We start from the raw sequence: 19,313 nt of genomic DNA, 5'->3' as shown, positions 1-19,313 counted from the left end.
TTGACATAATTCTCTGACATTTTGTATCATGAGACTAATTTTCCTTGGGGTTTTGACCTCATATGCCATAAAATTGTTTTTGGATTGAGTTACATCTCAAAAATAAGGACTTTTCCTATGCCTAGAGAGGAATGATGACAAGCTCAGTGTACCATTCCAAACATTTTCATAAATTTCCTAAGAACAGAATTTTATTTTTTAAATAGTAAATTTTTCTAGCTTTGAAGGTGCAAGATGCTTTTATAATATATCATCTCATTATGGTCTTTTCAAGACATAAAAAAGCTCTCTGTTAATGGCATATTTACTTGGTGTAGCATTTTTTGCTATTGTTTAGTTATGTACAACTCTTTGTGACCCCATGGACTTTTATCCATAAAATTTTCTTGGCAAAGATACTGAAGTAGCTTGCCATTTCCTTCTCCACTGTGCCCACATTTTACAGATGAGGATTTGAGGCAATCACACAGGATCACACAGTGAATGTCTGAGGCTGTATTTTAATTTAGATCTTCTTGATTCTGACTGGTACTCTATCCACCATAGCTTCTAGCTGCCCAGTGTAGCCTCAGCCTTTTTAATATTTCAATACTATAAGGATCTGAGATTTTGTCTATGTGAGTACTCCTTTCACTGATGCAGAGATCAAGACCCCTTATCTTTTGAAATGGAGTAGCTGAAAAACTCTTCACCCTACCTTCAACTTAATGATGAGCTTCTCGGAAGTTGTTGAGGATGATTTTTGGGGGAAAAAAATACACTGAGAAAAGCCTCTAGCTCATTAGGTATATCCTCTAGGAAAGAGTCCTAAAACAACATAGACTATAATATCACAAAATTAAAAGACAAGAGTAGACTATGATGTGATCTATCAGAGTAAATATCTACCTAGTTGCATCAAACATGCATCCAAGGATAGATAGATTCTCTTTCAAAGTAAATGCCTGAATTTCACCTTGTTCAGAAAACATTTTTGGCTTGTAGATTTGGATGGGACCTGATGGTCATTTAGTCCAGGCTTCTCATTTTGTAAATAAGATAATGAGCTTCCAGTGAAAGTTAAGTGATTCACACAAATATAAAGCATCAGAAACATAACTGCATCCCAGGTCCCTAACCCCAGAGTTGGTGGGGTTTTTTCCACTGTATCATATCACCAATAGTATTTTAGAACTTTTTGCTAGGATATTTGCTGCCAGTCATTAATTGTTTGTTGCTGTTTCTGTTCTTGTTGTTGAATCATTAAGTTGTGTCCAACTCTTCATGACCCCATGGACCATATTGTCCAGGGGATTTCCTTTGCAAAGATACTGGAGGGGTTTGCAAATTCCTTCTTTCCTGGATTAAGGCAAATAAAAGTTAAATGACTTGCCCAGGATCACACATGTGGTAGGTGTTTGAGGCTGGATTTGAACCAAGGTCTTCTTCCTGATTCCAGCCCCAGAGCTCTGTCCACTTAGCCAAATCATTGCCTCTTGACAGTCATTAAGCCACTCTGAAAAAAAATCTAAATTTATGGCTGAGTATGTCTTTTTTTTCTTTTTGAATTTAATTAATCTCGCTTTTTATTGCCCTCTGCTTTCCACACAAAACCCACTTCCATCGGGCATTACACAGCCCATATAAGTCTCTCTAAGTACATCACCACGTAGCAATGATAGAAAATGCAGGACAAAGAGTCTGACCACAGGTACAAGGAATTACCAGGCAATTCAGTTCCTTCTTTTTTGAGCATTCAGAGAGGTAGGAGGTGAACCAGGCTTGTGGAGTACCACAAAAACTAAAGAATAAATGTACCAGAATTCTTTTTAATTTTCCAGGTTCTTTTCCCTCTCCTCCCCTCCCTAGCCACCACCCCTGAGCTTGCAAGGTCTTATATTGGGGAAAAAGGATGATCTTTCATATAAAAATCCAAAGCAATTCATTTCTGTTTTAGAAACATTGCATAATAACTATAAGATTTCTTGAGTGTCTCATCACAATATGTGAAGTATGTATGTACAGAGTATCATAGATTTAAGACTGAAAGGGACCTAAGAGTTCATACAGTCCAAAACTTTTTACAGATGAGGAAACTGAGGCCCCAAGAGCTCTTCCAAGTTCACAAAGCTACTAAGAATCAGAATATGAACCCAGTCGTGCCTCCTCCAAACCCATTGCTCTATCTGCTGGGTGATCTTGCTATCTTGACAGAAACCCTAAATCAATACTTCTAGGCTAAGAATTTCTGGCTCCAGCCTTTCTTGTTATATTCAATATAAACCCTATGGATAAAAGGTCTATGAATACGATGTTAAGGATAACTGTCTTGAGGTAGCTGGAGTAGTGGAGTGAGTGCTGAAGTGTGAGTCAGGGAGACCTGGGTTCACATATAACCTCAGACTTTATTAGCTGTGTAACCATGGCAAATCACATAAGTTTTCTTGACCTCAGTTTCTTCATCTGGAAAAAGGAAAGGTTTAGATTAAGTGACCCATTTGATATTTTTTTTCTTAGAATATATGAATCTGAGAGGAGTTAGGTGGAGAGTGGATATAGCCCCAAGCCTAGAGATAGGAGGTCCTGGGTTTAAATCTGACCTCAGACATTTCCTAACTGTATCACCCTGGGCAAGTCACTTAGTACCAATTGCCTAGCCTTTACCACTCTTCTGCCTTGGAAATGATACTTAGTATTGATTCTAAGACAGAAGGTATGGATTGAGAAAAAAGACATGCATTTGATTACAACCGAAAGACTTCTATGGTATGAGATTGTTTCTTACATTCAAAGTCACTTGCTTACGATTGGGTAAAAATTGGCATAAGATGTGTTTTTATTTATTGTTTTATTAGAAACAACATCAAATACCACCAAACTGCTTAATGTAGAGATAACTTTGCATTTTATAATCAAATGCCTGTGTACATGTTATTTCTTCCTGATAGACTGTAAACTCCTTGAGGGGAAAAGCTGTTTCATTTTTATCTTGGTATCTCCACTGCGTACATATCTCCTAAAACACAATAATTGCTTAATAAATGCATTCTGATTGCTCGATTAGTAAATATTTACTTTTTAATTCATTTCAGGATATAAATCCTGTAGCTAGGCAGCTTAACGAATAGAATGCTGAGCCTAGAATCAGGAAAACCTGAGTTCAAATCTGGCCTCAGACACTAACTAGCTCTTTGACCCTGGACGCTTAACACTATTTGCCTTAGTTTCCTCATTTGTAAAATGAACTGGAGAATGAAACTACTCCAGTGCCTTTACCAGGAAAACCCCAAATGTGGTCACAGAGAACCAGACCCACCTGGAATGACTGAACAACAATAAATAATCAAAACAGCTTTTTAATCACTCCCTCTGTTTCCCTATCGGTCATCTTGGCTTGCTCAGCCACATTCACTTCTGCTTTTTGTTTCAGTATGCATTCATAACCCACGTTTGTTCCAATTTTTTCCTGATTTGCTTTTTTCCTCATAAAGGTCTTTTCAGATTTTCCTTTTATTCCTCATGCTTGTCATCTTTAATGGAATTAGAGTATTTCATTATGTTACGGTATCACAATTGGTTTAACAATCCCTCTCCTCTTTGGAATTTAGTTTTTACCCCTGTTTTTTTTTCTATTGCATGTAATGCTGCTATAGAAACCTTTAAACAGACAACTTTTTTTTTGATAACACCTTCAAGACACCTTCTCAAAGGGGGAAATCTTAATGGATGACTTGGTTTGAAATTAGCTCCCAGTATCCTCTATTCAAGCTAAAATAACATTGACCTCTTCTCTTACAAAGTGATTTCTTGAAATTCTATCTGATTATTGAGGCATTTAGAAAGTTTCCTTGACATCTCCCATATTCCTATTTCCAACAGGAGCCTGCGTGGAGGAGTGCATATTAGCACACATGATTATCTCAGCACCTAGCAGAGATCATTGTGTATTTCAGGATTCAGATATCACTTCTTGCCATCAGCTTTCACTTGCATCCAGAACTGGCAGATATTTTTGTTTGTCAGTCACGCATTTTTAAATACTCTTCCTCTGGCACCAAAAAAAAAGTGTTCGCTGGAAGAAATTGTCATGAAGTGCTTTTCATATCCTATAGAGTTTCAGAGATTTTTAACTGTTTGCAACCTAACATTTTTTTTAAGCAGCAGAAAATCTTCCCCTGATGATGCTTCTCTGGGGAGTTCCAAAGGGATTTTTAGAGCCTGGGGAACAGAGTTTCTCTTTGCAAAAGAAACTTTCTGCAATCATCCTTTGGTATGACCAGAATTTGCTATTAACACTCTTCCCTGAAAGTTCTTTTGAATGTTTTTGCCTATTACAATGCCTTCTTTTGGAATAAAGTTGATTCCACTCAAAGTATCATTATGTTTTCCAAAATTAAATTATCTTGGAGGTTGCTGAAATAAGATTATTACTCTTTTTATAGCAAATGGCATCCTTCTAATAACCCACCCCCCATACACACCATCTATCTGCTCAGGTTCTTCTTGGTCATTGCATGTTCCCTGCTCATTTCTCATCGCCATCTTGATGGCTGACCAAGCATCCCTCCAGTAATTTCCATTCCTCCTTCCTGTCTCTGGCCTTTAATAATAGGTGAGAAATTTGACCAAGCTTGAAATAGAGAAGGAGACAAGCAAGGTGTTCTACTCATTCTCTGCTCAACAGCAAAGGGAAACACAATTTATTTTGTGTGGCTGCCACATAGGGAATAGGCAATAAGGCTGATTTGAAAGAACTCTGAAGGTGTGAATGGAGAGGAAGAAGGCATCAGGGGATGAAAATGACTTCAAACACCTAGAATTCTAGTGTTAGGCACTTAATAGGGGATTGTCCATAACAAGGCATAGAACACTCCGCCCTTGTATAGCCCACAATTTCTGCTAATGAGAAAACAAGTCTAGTCCTTCTGCTGAATGCCTAAAATGGACTACATTTAGTTTGCTTCCAAAAGAGAATTCTCAGAAGGTGGTACCTAGGCTGTTTACATTAGCATGAAACGTTTTGAAGCCAGTAGAGAGTACCCAACTGTGTTAAGCTGGCTAGCAGAGGGTCGTGTTTGGACTCCACTGGATACTCTCCCAGGCAGCCATATGTCAATCACCTGGCAGACTGCAGGACTTGTAAATGAAGCAGCAACAGCAGTTCATAGACATCTGGGTCTTTCAGTGTGTGTTTTCAGGCTAAACAGACAGCAGGCAGAGTTTTTTTCCCCTAAGGGGGTGGGGTTTTGGAAGGAGGGGGCTACTACATTAGTAGAAAGAAAGGTGACCTGCTATTAAATAAGCAAAATCCAAAAAAAAAAGGGCTGCCCTTTCATCCTTCCCTGGTTGCTTGCATCCTGGAGGGCATAGCAGATGTTACTCATAAAAGGGAAAGTTTCAGATCTTCAAATATAAGGGTAGGTGTGGGAATAAACAAACAACCCCAGCTGAAGAATACCTGGCTAATAATAAGTCCTTATACAATAAAGAAAGCGATTGCTTACCAGAGAAAGCACCATGGAAATCTTGGGCTCTTTAAGGTTTAAAAGCAGGTTCTTATGGCAACCTTGTGAGAGAAGTAATGAAAATATTATTCCCATTTTAAAGATGAGAAAACTGACTTTCCCATGATCACACAGCTACTAAATATAACAGGGAGGAATAACACCAAGCTATATCTAGAAAAGATTATTCTAGCCAGAGACTCCTTTCTCCAACACAGCTATCTGAGCTCCCTGTTCTTTTCTCCTGCTGTTCTGGTACATTTAGCCCACAGTCGTTGGGTCATCTCCTTGGCCAGGCAGGAATCACCCAGGATTCTCTTCTTCTCTCATCCTTTCCTTGTTGTTAATGTAAACTAAACAAAGACTCTTGACCCCCTCTGGCCTGGGCTGCTGAAAATAGACTTTTTTTGCCCTCAACCTGGCTGCCCAGACTGAAGTATGTGTTGATTTTTCACAAATCAGTATTATAAGTGGAGATGAGATTTCAATGGTACTATGTACACCATAGTTCAGCATCGCTTGGGGCTGAATGGGGGGCAGTACTTGTTTTTGTTTGGGGTGGGCTATGCTGAGAACCTAATAGAAATTATGGTTTGGGCTAGATAGTGACTGAGGTCCTGTCCATGTCTGGAATTCTGTGATTTAGTGAATTCCTGGTCTGAAATCACATAGATTAATCTTGGTATTAGTCCCTAACTGAGTTTGGCTTAGCTTCTCTGACTCAATGGCCAACCTTGTTGGAACATACAGGGTGGACCTTTGAGTTGTTGACCCTTGATTAAACTAGTGCTTCCCTAGATTCAGGATGTTCCTATTACTATGCTGCTGGCAAACAAAACGGGCTTCATATTGGAAGCTGTTAACCCTTTGAGAGGGTGGAGAGAAGAAGACTTCTTTTCATTCCTGTGGACATCCTTGAAAGTAGAATGGGCATAAATTGAGAGGGGCAGCAGGTGAAGGTCTGACAGTCAAGTTTCTGGAGAAGGGAGAATCCAATAAGGAAGATACAATCTGGATGTGTGCCTGGAAGGGGATAGGAAAGAAAGGAGAAGAAAGGTCTTGAATTAAGGAGAACTAGTCAAAAGCTCTAGGGAAGGGTTCGTGGGAAGGCAATTCCCAAATGTGCCCCACTTCTTCACTCAAGATGCTTTTGATTATGAAAAGGTATGTATGTGGTAGCTGGTCCCACCCAATAACCAAACATATGATGCTTTAAATAAATGGGTCCCTCTTTTCATTTGCCAAGCTCCAAACTAAAACTAATTAACAAAATTTAAATAATGAGTATTACCTCATTTTCCATTTCTGTGTACTTTTGATGACTCCTCTTTCCCTATAGCCTTTAAAAAAAGAAAATGTTATATTTGTGCTTATTTTGGATGGTCTAAGGTGGTAACATATCTCATTCTGAATTTGCTGCCTCTTATATCTAACTGTCCAAAAAATACTTGTCCTAGTGTCTGTTTCTGGATTTGAACCCACATCCTCCCTGCTCTAAGCCCAGTATATAATCTGCTGCTCTGTGATATAGCTCTCTCATGATTCTTTCTCACCAGCACTTCTACTCCTGCCCTTTGGCATTCACAGCTTCAGAGGAGTTTACCTTGGCATGCATAAGGGATGTGGGCCAGAGCCACATTCTGGACTTAGGCTGGTGATTAAGCAAGCTGGTTTTTGCACAGATGGTCTAATTTATTAAACATGTTCACAACCTATTGTTAATCATTTTCCTTCATTTTTGTGGCCTTGGAAATCTGACAGAGAAGCCCTTGATGCAAGAATGGCTACTTGGGACAAATGAGGGTGATCTTAGCATAGTTCGTGGCAATAATCGTTTTTCCCCAAGTCCAGACAAATGTAATCACCTCACTAAATAGAACAGAACCTAGGTCTCAGAGAGCAAGACAGAAAGAATAATCATTTCTTTTTTTCCCTGGCACATCTCCCCTCCTCTGTGCCTCCATGGATTTCTTATAGCCTAGTAGAGTTTTGTGGGTTAAAACATTGATTTTTTTCATCAATTGCAGTGGGACCTGTGTAGCCCTTACTTTACTGTAAAGGGATCACTGCACTGGTTTACAGGACAATGTGATCATCTATCACCTACCACTGAATTCCTCCCCACTAACATCCCCAAAAAGTAGCTCCGTTTGTGGAAAGTAAATTTTGGAGACAGAAAACCGAGTTCAAATCCCAACTCTGTCCATTGTACGAAGAGAGACAGTGAAACAGTCGATCTCCCTAGGACCACTTTCTCATCTTGAAAATAAGGAAATTAAACTAGTTTCTAATCTTTTTCAACTTTAAATCTGATCGTATGGATGGGGGAGGTGAGAAGGATAAAGGTTGTCCTGTGATTTCATTAGTATAGGAAATTTCCAGCATGAAAATTCCCTCCACGAATATAAACGGATACATCTGTAATTTAAGAGCCTAGTAGCCTTGGGATAGTCTGTGTTTAATGACTCGTCCATGATCACATGGCTATTATGTGTCAGAAAGGGGACATAATCCTAAGTCTTCCATAGAATCGTGGATTTAGAGATAGAGGAGACTTTCAAGATCACATCATCTAGTCCTTTCTGACTTCAAGGTTGGTGCTCCATCCACTACATCACATTAGCTAGCCTATGAGAAGGCAGGCAGGCAATAAACAACTTTCATCTACATTTCCTATGATCCTATATAGGAAAAATGCCTAAATATATTGTGACAATTTCTTGGGAAAATTACTAGTCTTATCCTAAAAGGGGATCAGATTTAGAACTAGAAAATAACATAGGATCCTAGATCAAGAATTACAAGGAACCCCATGAGCCATCTAATCTAATCCTCCATTTTAACTGATAAGAAAAATGAGGAATAGAGAAAGTTAAGGATTTGCCCAAATAATCATCAGAGGCAGAATTTGAACACAAGTCCTCTGACTCTAGAGCAGCTGCCTTTGAAATTACTATAATGGTTCCCTCAGAGGTCCTCTAGCACAACACATTCACTGAAATAAGGAAACAAGCCAAGACAGGTAGAATGGTGTGCCCAAAAATCACACAACATAGTAAGTGGCAGAGCTGAAATTTGAACCCAGGTCCTCTGACTCAAAGTTCAGCACTCTTGATCTATCTACCACCTAACTCATTTGATGTGATAGTATCCCAGAAAAGCTTCATTGGAAAAACAGATACAAATGACATTGTGTAGAGGTAGAAACAAGCCAACATTTTCTGGCTTCCTTCAAGTTCCAGGTCAAATCCTGTCTCTACAGAAAGCTTTTCCCCATCTCCCTTAATTCAAGGGATTTCTTTCTCTTGATTATTTCCATTTTATTCTGTATACTGTTTTTTTGTACATAGGTGTTTATATGTTGTGTCCCCCACTTGATTGTAAGCTCCTTGAGGGTATGGACTCTTTTTTGTATCCTTTTTATATCCCCATTACTTATCATAGTTCCTGGAACATAGTAGGTGCTTTAGAAATCATTATTGACTAACTTAATGACAACTTGACTATTTCATAGACTTCTTAATAAAAATTCACTCTGAAAGATGAACAGACCCTACAGTTCCTGAATAAAAATAAAAATGGCCAGTCTTTGCTTCAGGAAAAATAACCCAACTTTTCTAACAATAAATCCAATGCTTTCCCACTGTATTTTGCCCTTTTTTGGTTGAGCTATACCAATCAGAGCTGTTTATATCTTCAAGGAATCTAAGCAAGCTCCTCATTTTATAGATGAGGAACCTGAATCACAAAGAAATAAAATGATTTGCCTAAACACACAAGTAATAAGTCAAAAAGCCACCTTTCCTGCTGACGCTTCATCTGGTTTTCTTTCCACAACACCCTAAGCCTTCCTGAGTGTTCCTCAGCATATACATAGCCAATCTTGACCCTGCTAAATCACAATTAGCCTCAAACACATACAGCACTCAGTCGGGAGTTGGTGGATTTAAAGTTTTTTAAATGGTGAACATGATCAAAATTAAATGAAAATTAAAACTGAATTACAAAATCCCAGGCTGGAACATCTTGAATAGCAATTTGTCCGGGCAGTTTCCCCCCAAAGAGCACAGACTGCACAGAAGATACCATCTGGTAGAGGCTGTCTGCTAACCCAGCAGAGCAGGCTGTACCCGCCAGGAACATCTCCCATTGAACCCCAGCATGCCCATAAGATGACAGCCATCTCTTTACTCTCCCTTCCAACCTATTATCATAAGAAGTCAGGGGAGAGGAGAGAAGCAAGTCATGGATGTAAAAAGAGAAGATATGAGGACTGGAAAATTCATTTAAGTCGTGAATTTAAAGGATATTGCTTTGAATGGCCAAACACGGAAATCATGGGATCAGTAAAGCTGTGTTTCTGTCAATGAGTTTGGATTTAAGGGATTTAATTCCCATGTCATTGAGAAACTCCAAGTAAGGAAAATTGAAAGAGGAACATCTGTGAGACACTAAGCTTATAGGTGATTTAGTAATTCCTCATTAAGAGCATATTTTTTGCCTCCAAATAAGAATGAGATTCCCAAAAGCAGGACATATGGTCCACAATCTATATCACTGCATTATGCTGGTATTCATTAATAGTTCCCAGATCCTCTTAGCACTAAGTATATTAATATTTTGCTTTATGCATTTTAAACTCTTCTTTGAGACTTTAATTTCTCCATTTATGCCCCACTCAGATTCCCATTCTTTGCCACCCAAAAAAAGCTATAAATAGTTCTGTGTATTCTTAAAGTTTATTTTGCTTAGGACTAATCCTTCCTTTAATCTGCCTTCCCTCAAATTCCCCCTCCTCCTTTTCTCTCTTTTCCCTACTATTTTCCTGTTGAGTAAAATAGATTTCTGTATCCAGCTATGTCTAAATGTATTCTTCCTTCTTTTAAAAAGTTCAGTTGAATAGTGTTCAAGTGACAACTATTCCCCACCCCAAATCTTCTCCTAGTTTGTATAAATGTCTATGTACCTAATTACAATTTCCCTAACTTTCTTTTCCCTCTTTCCTTCCACCCACACAGTGTATGTCTCTTCTCTTTCCACTCTTTTCTTAAGATCATCATTGGACTCCCTGTTGGAATCCAGTGATAATAAAGTTGTGAGGGTATACATGTATAACTCCCCATATTTTAAAGTAAGATAATTATTCTTTATTTTTATTCACTTATGTTTACCACTTTGTTTCTCTTCATTCCTGTATTTGAAATACAAAGTTTCTACCTAGCTCTGGTCTTTTCATCAGAAATTCTTGGAAGTCCTCTATTTCATTAAAAATCTATTTTTACCTCTGTAGCATTATGCTCAGTTTTGCAGATATTCTTGGCTACAAGCTCATATCCTCTGCCACTTGTATTCTAACTTTTTTAGATCTTTATAGTAGTAGCTGCTAAATCATTTGTAATCCTGATTGTGGCTCCTTTGGTACTTGAATTCTTTCTTCCTGGCTATTTGTGGCATATATTATTTGATTTGGAAACTCTGGACTTTGACTATGACATTCCTAGGAGTCTTCAATTTGGAGTTTCTTTCAGGAGGCAACTAGTTAAATTCTTTCTATTTCTACTCAGCCCTCTGGTTCTAAAATATCTAGGAAGTTTTCTTTTAAATTTTCTTGAAATAGGGCAGCCAGGCTCTTTTATTGGTCATGGTATTCAGATAATCCAATGTTTCTTTTTTTCCTCTCTAGTTTTATAGATCCATTGCTTTTTCTATGAGTTACCTTATATTTTCTTTTTTCAGCTTTTGGCTTTGTTTTAATATTTCTTGTTACTTCATGGAATTCCATGGTTTCTATTTGTTCCATTCTTATTCCCTGGAAGTTTATTATTTGGGCAAATTTTGAAACCCTTATATCAAGCTGTTAAGTCCTTTTCCAGTTCTCTATTCCGTAGCTCTCATTTCTTTCCCAAATTTTGCCTCAAGTACTCTTTTTCCATTTATAAAAGCACTTTTAAATCTTTTTTAATTCTTGTTTTATCTCTTCTAAGAATTCTAGTTGAGTTTGTGCCTAAGCTATGCTCTTCTCTGAGATTTTGCTTCTAAATATTTTAGAGGTATTCTCTTCTTCTGGATTTTTGTTTTGAGTACCTGTGCTACTATAATGTTTTCTTTATGTTGGGGTTCTTTTTTTCATTGGCCAGGCTTCCAGCCTGCTCCTTCCTTCAGTCATGAAATTATGACAGTGTTCTGCAGTACTTATGGGTAGAAAGTCTCTGGCCCTTTTTCTGGGCTAGTCCTGTTACAGCTTTCTTGGGTTATTGAGTATTGTGTTGTTCCAGGATCTCAGGGACAAGCTAGAGGGCCTGTAATTTTTCAGTACCCCTTGAGGTATTTGTTTAGAACAAAGTATATTTGCTGTCCCCCTGGACTGAGCTATGCAAGTTTTGACCTACATTTGAATCTAGGCAAGAGGAGGTGGCTGCTGGCCTGAGCCCCTATCAGCCAAGTAGAAAGTTCTGTGTTCAGAGAGGCAGAATTTAAGACTTCCAGCTGCTGTTGGCACCTGAGCTAAACTTCCTTCTTTCTCAGCACACTACTAAGAGCCTTCTCTACCTGGGAACACCCTCCGGTGACCTAGAACTTGGTGGTGGGCAACAAGACTTCCAATTAGCACCTGTTCCATTACAGGACTTTAGTGTGGGTCTGGTGGAGGCCCTGGGCAGATCAGGGACCTTCTCTTGCCCTAGTGTATAGCCTCTTCATGGGCATGGGCATGATCTGTTGTTGAGCGTCAGTCCTAATCTACTTCCTAGTGTTTGCAGTCTTCCCTGTATATCTCCCCATGCCAAGTTGGATTGAAGAAATGACTCAATGAGACATTTTCTAAATTTTCCTTATAAGACTCAATCTGAGGCATTTTCTAGATTTTTTAGAGGAGAAAAGTAGAAGAAAACTCAGCCTCACTTGTTCCTACTATTCTGGCATCTTGGCTCTGCTCTACCCCCACCATCCCTCATAACTAATTTAGATGCATTTCTGTTAGGTAAATCCATAGAAAAAAAATTTTAACTTGTAAAGTATTTCATGTAAATTTTCAAGAACTCTTCTATTTATAAAAAGGCAGTATATCTAAGTCCCTCTTCATAAAATCCTGCTCAGTCCTACTAAGAGGAGACACCATTTCAGTTAAGCAGATGTTACTCATGGCTTATACATCAAGAAAAAATCTTGTGTGTAATGCTAATTCCTCAAATCAAAGTTTATGATTTTAAAATCAATAAATTAAAGTTTTATGATTCAAACATGGAATTTTGTATTTAGAATTAGAAGAGACCCTCGAAGTCAGGACAGCTAGCTGCATTTGAAGTAAGAAATACCTGAGTTAAATTCTGCTTTAGATACCGAATGTGAACAAGTCACTTAACCTCACTATGGCTCAGTTTCTTCATCTGTGAAATGGGGATAATAACAGCACCTACTTCCCAGAGTTGTAGTGAACACCGAATAAGTTAATGTGTATAAAGCACTTTGCAAATCTGAAAGAGATATGTGTGTATTTAAAGGAATATATAAATATATAAATTTTAGCTATCATTATAATCATTATTGTTGAGACTCCTTGTACTACTCCCTACTTTAGAGACGAGAAAAACTGGACCTAGGTATGTGAAGTGACTTACCCAAGTTACATGGGTAATGAGTGTCAGGGCTGGGATTTGAACTCGGACCTCTAGCTTTAAAACTATGACCCTTGCCTAATCCCAAAGCTGTATGAGAGCTTAGTTGGATCTTCCAGTCTAATCAAATACTATATCTGGCACCATGGCTTGCACCTCTATACAGATACACATGCTTTAATAGCAGCAACCTAGCATGTTTCAGCTTTAAAAAAAAAGATGGTTGCTTACAAACTGCCTTTTCATTTACAGGTTATTTTTGTTTCTCTAACCTCAAAATGAGGTTATTTGATGCTAAATAGAAGACACATTATTAAATAAATGTTTAGTGCTATCTTTGGTTTTTACATCATTTCCCAAATGTATCCTTTCTCCTTTTCCTTCCAAGAAAGCAACTCCTTATAACAAAGAAAAACGAAGAAGAAAAAAAAACAATTTGGCAAAACTAAACAATGCATCAAAAAAAGTCTCCTGCTATATTCATAAACCCCTATCTCTGCAAAGAAGCCAAGAAAGGAGCGTTAGAAAACATGTCTAAAACAATTCACCATAGTAATTATCATTAAAACAAGTTGTTTATTTTAAAATAATTATTAATTATTAAAATTATTAAAAGTTATTTTAGTAGTAATTTTAGTAATTTGTAGTGGTTATTATAGCAATATTATATATAAGTATGTTGTAATATATTATATAAAATATTACTTTATATTTAATACATATATTATTATATTACTCATATTGTTTATTGTCCTAATATGTGTTGTAATGGGCATATATTATAGTGTATTATATATTGACATGTATGTTATAATAAACGTGGTACAGTAGATAGAGTTCTGGGCATAGAGTCGATTAGACTTATCTTCCTCAGTTCAAATCATCCTCACACATTCCAATGTTCCTCAGATACTTTCTTACTAACTGTGTGACCTTGGGCAAGTCACTTCAACTGTTTTGCATCCATTTCCTTATCTAGAAAATGAGCTGGAGAAAGAAATGGCAAAATATTCCAGTATCTTTGCTAAGAAAACCTCAAATAGGGTCAAGAAAGTTGAAGCACAACTAAAAACAACTGAACAATAATAAGAGGTTATTATTGAAACTTATACACTTATATAATAATTAATACATGGGATATATTCTATTGTGTAATGTAGTTTATGGTATCATGAACATGTTATCAATTGGTAATATACTAATATATTATTTAATCATCACTATTATTTGTTATTATTATTAAAATAATTATTTCTAAAGGATGTTAGTGAGGACGTTGTCATCAATAGAGAGGCTATTATCTGCTGGTTCAGCACTATCACTTCTTAACACAACAGAGAATTATGGAGAAAGTTAACAAACAGGTCCTTCTGCACCTTCACACGATGGCATCATCAGTGCTCACATCGATGCAGTCCTTTAAAGAGTACAATATGCTTTCTATACACTCTCTACTTCATCCTCATGAGAATCCATTGAAGCAGTTGCTATTACTATGCCCATTTTACAGGTGAGGAAACTGAGGTGGCAAGAAGGAAAGTGACTTCTTGCCCAGCATCAGAGAGTTTCATGGAATGGAAAAATGTAAAAAATGGAAGGGACTTTATAAAGCAACTATTCTGATCCCCTCATTTTTCAGATGAGAAAGTTAAGACCAAGAAGAGCTAAGAGATTTGCCAAAGGTCACACAAGTAGTAAGTGACAAGAGCATGATTTATCCTAGTCTTCCATAACCCATTGTTTTTCCCACATGCTGTGCTGACCCTCATTTTACAGATGAGGAAACTGAATCCCAGAGAAGCAAAAAAATTACTTTCCTGGGTCATCCAGGTAGGGAGGGTCAGAAGGAGAATTTGAGCCCTGATTCCCTGATACCAGAGCCATGACTCTTCCCAATATCCCATGAGTAGTAAATGTCCAACATAGAATTTGAACCCCGATCTTCCCGACTAAAAATCCAGTGCTGCACCCATTTTGCCACAAATACCTCATGTTACAATAGGTCTTGCTCAAAGGTCTATGGAACACTTTCTTCTCAATAACCCTGTTAGATGGGAAAAGAAAAGTATCATGAAAGAAACTGAGGTTCAAGGTGACTTGTCTAAGGTCTCACAGCTTGACCGAGTTAGAGGCAAGAACTCAACTGACCTCAGATCTCCTAACTCCAAAACTTTCCCCCGTGTTATCTCCTGGTGCCGTATTCTGAATCGGCACCGGTTCCATGTTTTGCTCAGGGTACATAATTGGTTAAGGGTTTTCAAGCAGCAGATTAAGCACTGGGCATTAACTTTAAGAGGGCATGAGGGAGCATTGTTGCTCAAGTCCCTTGCATCAAATTGAATGCCTCTCTCAATAGACCTGCTTTGGAAGCACAAATCCTCAGCATGCAACTGGAAAATCTTGTCAAATTCGCCATTGTCCTTTGCCACAATTACTCAGTAGCTGATTTTACAAGCTAGAGAAGGGGCATTTTCCTGGGAGCAAAAGCAGGGCACTGGGGGACATCGAATCTCAGCTCCATGTGAGGGCTAGGAACTGTACAAATTCCATTAACATTAATTGCAATTATCTGTCCCAAGCCACTGATTCCTGAAATATCCCTACCAGGCTGAGTTCTTAGAAAATTTCCATGTCCATGGCAAGATATCATTTCTCTTTTCCTTCCTTTTTCTTCCTAACTCGATATAGGTCATTATGTACTTATCGATAATTCTTTCACTCAGTGCGTCCTAAATTTGCCACATCTCTAGTAAATAGGGCATTTCTTGTTATTGTTGTTCAGTGGTTTGAGTCATGCCCAATACTTGGTGACCCCATTTGGGGTTTTCTTGGCAAAGATACTGGAGTGGTTCGCCGTTTCCTTCTCCAACTCATTTTACAGATGAGGAAACTGAGACAAACAGGATGAAGTGATTCATGCAGTCATGCAGCTATTAAGTATCTGAGGCAGGTTTTGAACTCAAGTCTTCCTGACTCCAGGTCTGTGTTCTATCTACTGTGCCACCTGGCTGCCAGGGCATTTCCTAGGTTTTGTTCAAAATTCAGTGGCTTTTTGAACTTTGTGGATTTGAACCCAAATTCATGAGAAAAAAGGTCAAACTTACATGGATATGTCTTAAGTGTGAATATTTGGTGTCTTATACTTAACTCCTTCCTTATACATTTAGTGTCATATTTTACTCAGAGGGGAAAAAAACTGCAACATAGAAAATTAGAAGCTCATCTTTTAAGAGAATTCTACCTACTTTTTTTGCAAAAATCTTGTTTATGTGTATGCACTTGTGAATACATGACTGAATGGTCTTCTGCCAGAAGAACATTTAGGGAAATGTTATTAACCCATTTAGACAATAACAATTGGACACTAGGTGGCCCAATGGATGACATGCCAGTCCTGGAGTCAGGAAGATTCATCTTCTCGAGTTCAAATCTAGCCTCAGTCTCTTACTAGCTATGTGACCCTGGACAAGTCACTTAAGCCTGTTTGCCTCAGTTTCCTCATCTATAAAATGAGCTGGAGAAGAATAAGGCAAACCATACCAGGATTTCTGCTAAGAAAACCCACAATGGGATCACAAAGAGTCAGAAATGACTAGATACGTGACCCTGGACAAGTCACTTAACCCTGTTTGCCTCAGTTTCCTCATCTATAAAATGAGCTGGAGAAGAATAAGGCAAACCATACCAAGATCTCTGCTAAGAAAACCCACAATGGAATCACAAAGAGTCAGAAATGATTGAACAACAACAGAATAATGATGATGCTGATAGTTTGAGCATAAACTGTAAGCTGCATGTTGGCAAGACATGATTTATTTTCATCCTTGTTATCTCCCCAGATAGAATGGAAACTCTTTGAAGGCAATGAATGTTTCATCTTTCTCTTTGTATCCTCAAGGTGTAGTGAAGTTTCTGGCACATAGTGGGCACCTATTAAATGCCCATTGATTAGTTATCTAAACCCTTTATTTCTCTCAACCCCTCGCTCACTGTTCTAGTTCAATGGATAATCACTGGGTCTATTTTGTACCTTTCTTAGCCTCTTCATTAGGTTTTTCTGAACTATAATTAGTATGCCCTTCAAGGATCTACAATTTGATCCATTTGGGTTCTGTTTGCTATTATCCAGATCACAACTGATCCATGACTTGGCCTTTGAAAGTTTCTGTGACCTAAAAACATCATCCTATAGTCAAAAGGTGAAGAACCTCTTGAGCAGGACTGATCATCAGACCAAAGGCAGAGGAACAATCAAGTAGGTTTATAGGCAATATCTTTCCTTCTAGCTATCGTAGGACCTTGCAGAACGTGTATTCAATTGGCCAAGCTTTCCAGAACCCAAAGACTCTTCCGCACCTCTGAGAAATCAGAGGAGGATTTAAATGAAAGAGAGTCATTGGATGGTTGTACGTTATTCATTATATAGTACTGAATATGTCTGTGAGCCTTATCCACATATACACACCATTAAAGTGTCATGAGGGCAGGTACTAACCATCTTTCAAGTTCTCCCAGGGGTTGGCCCAGTGCTTTCCTTGAACACCATTTAACTGAATAAACATATTTGGCTTTTTCTCTTTTAAATTCATTTTTTTAATTAAAAAGCATTTATTTTCTCTCCCTCCAACATTCCCTTAGCTGAAAAAGAAATTCTCATCAGAAATATTTAAAGTCCACTTGTTATTAGAGTTTTCATTCTTTTATTTAATTACTCAATTGGTTGGTGGGGGAGAGGCAGAAATAGCAAATTCATGCAGAAAAATAAATGAATATATATGTAGATATGTGTATATACACATATTTATATAGTAAAGATATGTATCTCACTCTGCACATTTTTTCCCCTCGCCTTTCTATTAGAAGAAGCTTCATTAACACTATCAGCTATTATTTCTATAGAACTTGAGGGTTTAGAAGGCACTTTACTTACTCATCATTCTGCTCATTTCACTGTTCATCCGTTGAGCCTGCCCGTTCATGAACAAGTATTCGTTAAGGGCCCTTTATGGGCATCAGTATTAGCCGAGGATACAAAGACAAGCACGAAGCTCTACTCGGGCTCCAGGGGTTTCCATTTTACTGGGTAAAATGCTGGTGGAGGGCTTTTCTACCAGGCCAGGCTAGCTCTGTCTCAGCCGGAGGCCCATCAAACATCTCGTTGCAGCAACAGAACTCTAATTTTGTTTTATTTTTCACATTTTTAATTATTCAGCTGTTTTATTTGTCACTGTTTGGGGAATTATTACAAAACGTATGTGTACAATGCTTCTGATTAAGGCGCATTCTGACAGCAAAGCAGATGCAGAATGGGTTGACTGCTCCGATAAAATTAAACATTGATGAAGCATATTTGCACAGCAATAATGAGGCTTACATTGGTATAAATAATAACAGAACGATTTCCCTAATCAACTAGAAAAACAGGGAGAGGTTGACATAATTACAGAATCTCAGTCTGTCTCACTAGGCAGACTTTTTTTTCCTCTAGGAGTCTTTCTTTTTATTTTTTTTTTAATTCAAGTAAGATGATGCTAATTTTGTACTATTTTATCACCACTTGAAAATAAAAGAAGCACATTCAGGCAAAAAGTAATTTAGATGTGACCTGAAGCCTCTTTCCAAGATATGTCATTATTTCCAAAGCTTCTCACTATATGTTCAAAGGATGATTCTTATTTATTCTTTTTTTCTCATTTTTAATACATCCTCTACAGTAAGATGGTGGGGCTTAAACTGCCCTGAGGCCTCAGGCTGGTGTGTTTATTGAGCTCCTCAGTGCACAGGTTGCAGGTTGCTATACAGAATTGTCATTCAAAGAAAAGACATAGCCTTCGTCTCCCATGGGATTGGTACAAAGAGCTCTGGATCTGGAGACAGAAGCTCTTTGTTTATAGTTCATAGATGGAGAAAAGGAAGGGAGGGAGGGAGGGAGAGAGGGAGGAAGGAAGGAAGGAAAGTAGGAAGGAAGGAAGGAAGGAAAGAAGGAAGGAAGGAAGGAAGGAAGGAAGGAAGGAAGGAAGGAAGGAAGGAAGGAACGAAGGAACGAAGGAAGGAAAGGAGGACATTGTTGGTCCCTTCAACCCCCAGATCTATGATTCTATTCACAGCCAAAGACTGTAGTAATAAACAAGATGAACAAAGATATATGTTAATATTTTCCTCAAATCTTAAGAAAGTTGGAGGAGAAAGGAGAAGTGACAAAAATTGATTTTTAAAG

General features: G+C 38.0%; 1 protein-coding gene across 1 annotated transcript in view; it reads left to right on the top strand.

Moving 5' to 3' along the window:
* KCNH8 (potassium voltage-gated channel subfamily H member 8) overlaps positions 1-19,313 on the top strand; it is a 400,722-nt gene that overhangs the window by 341,211 nt on the left and 40,198 nt on the right. The gene's annotated exons all lie outside the window — the stretch shown is intronic.

Source organism: Gracilinanus agilis, chromosome 5 (genome assembly GCF_016433145.1).
Source record: "Gracilinanus agilis isolate LMUSP501 chromosome 5, AgileGrace, whole genome shotgun sequence".
NCBI classification, from domain to species: domain Eukaryota; kingdom Metazoa; phylum Chordata; class Mammalia; order Didelphimorphia; family Didelphidae; genus Gracilinanus; species Gracilinanus agilis.
Note: the sequence above shows the minus strand (reverse complement) of the source record. Positions and strands in the feature narration are given on the sequence as shown.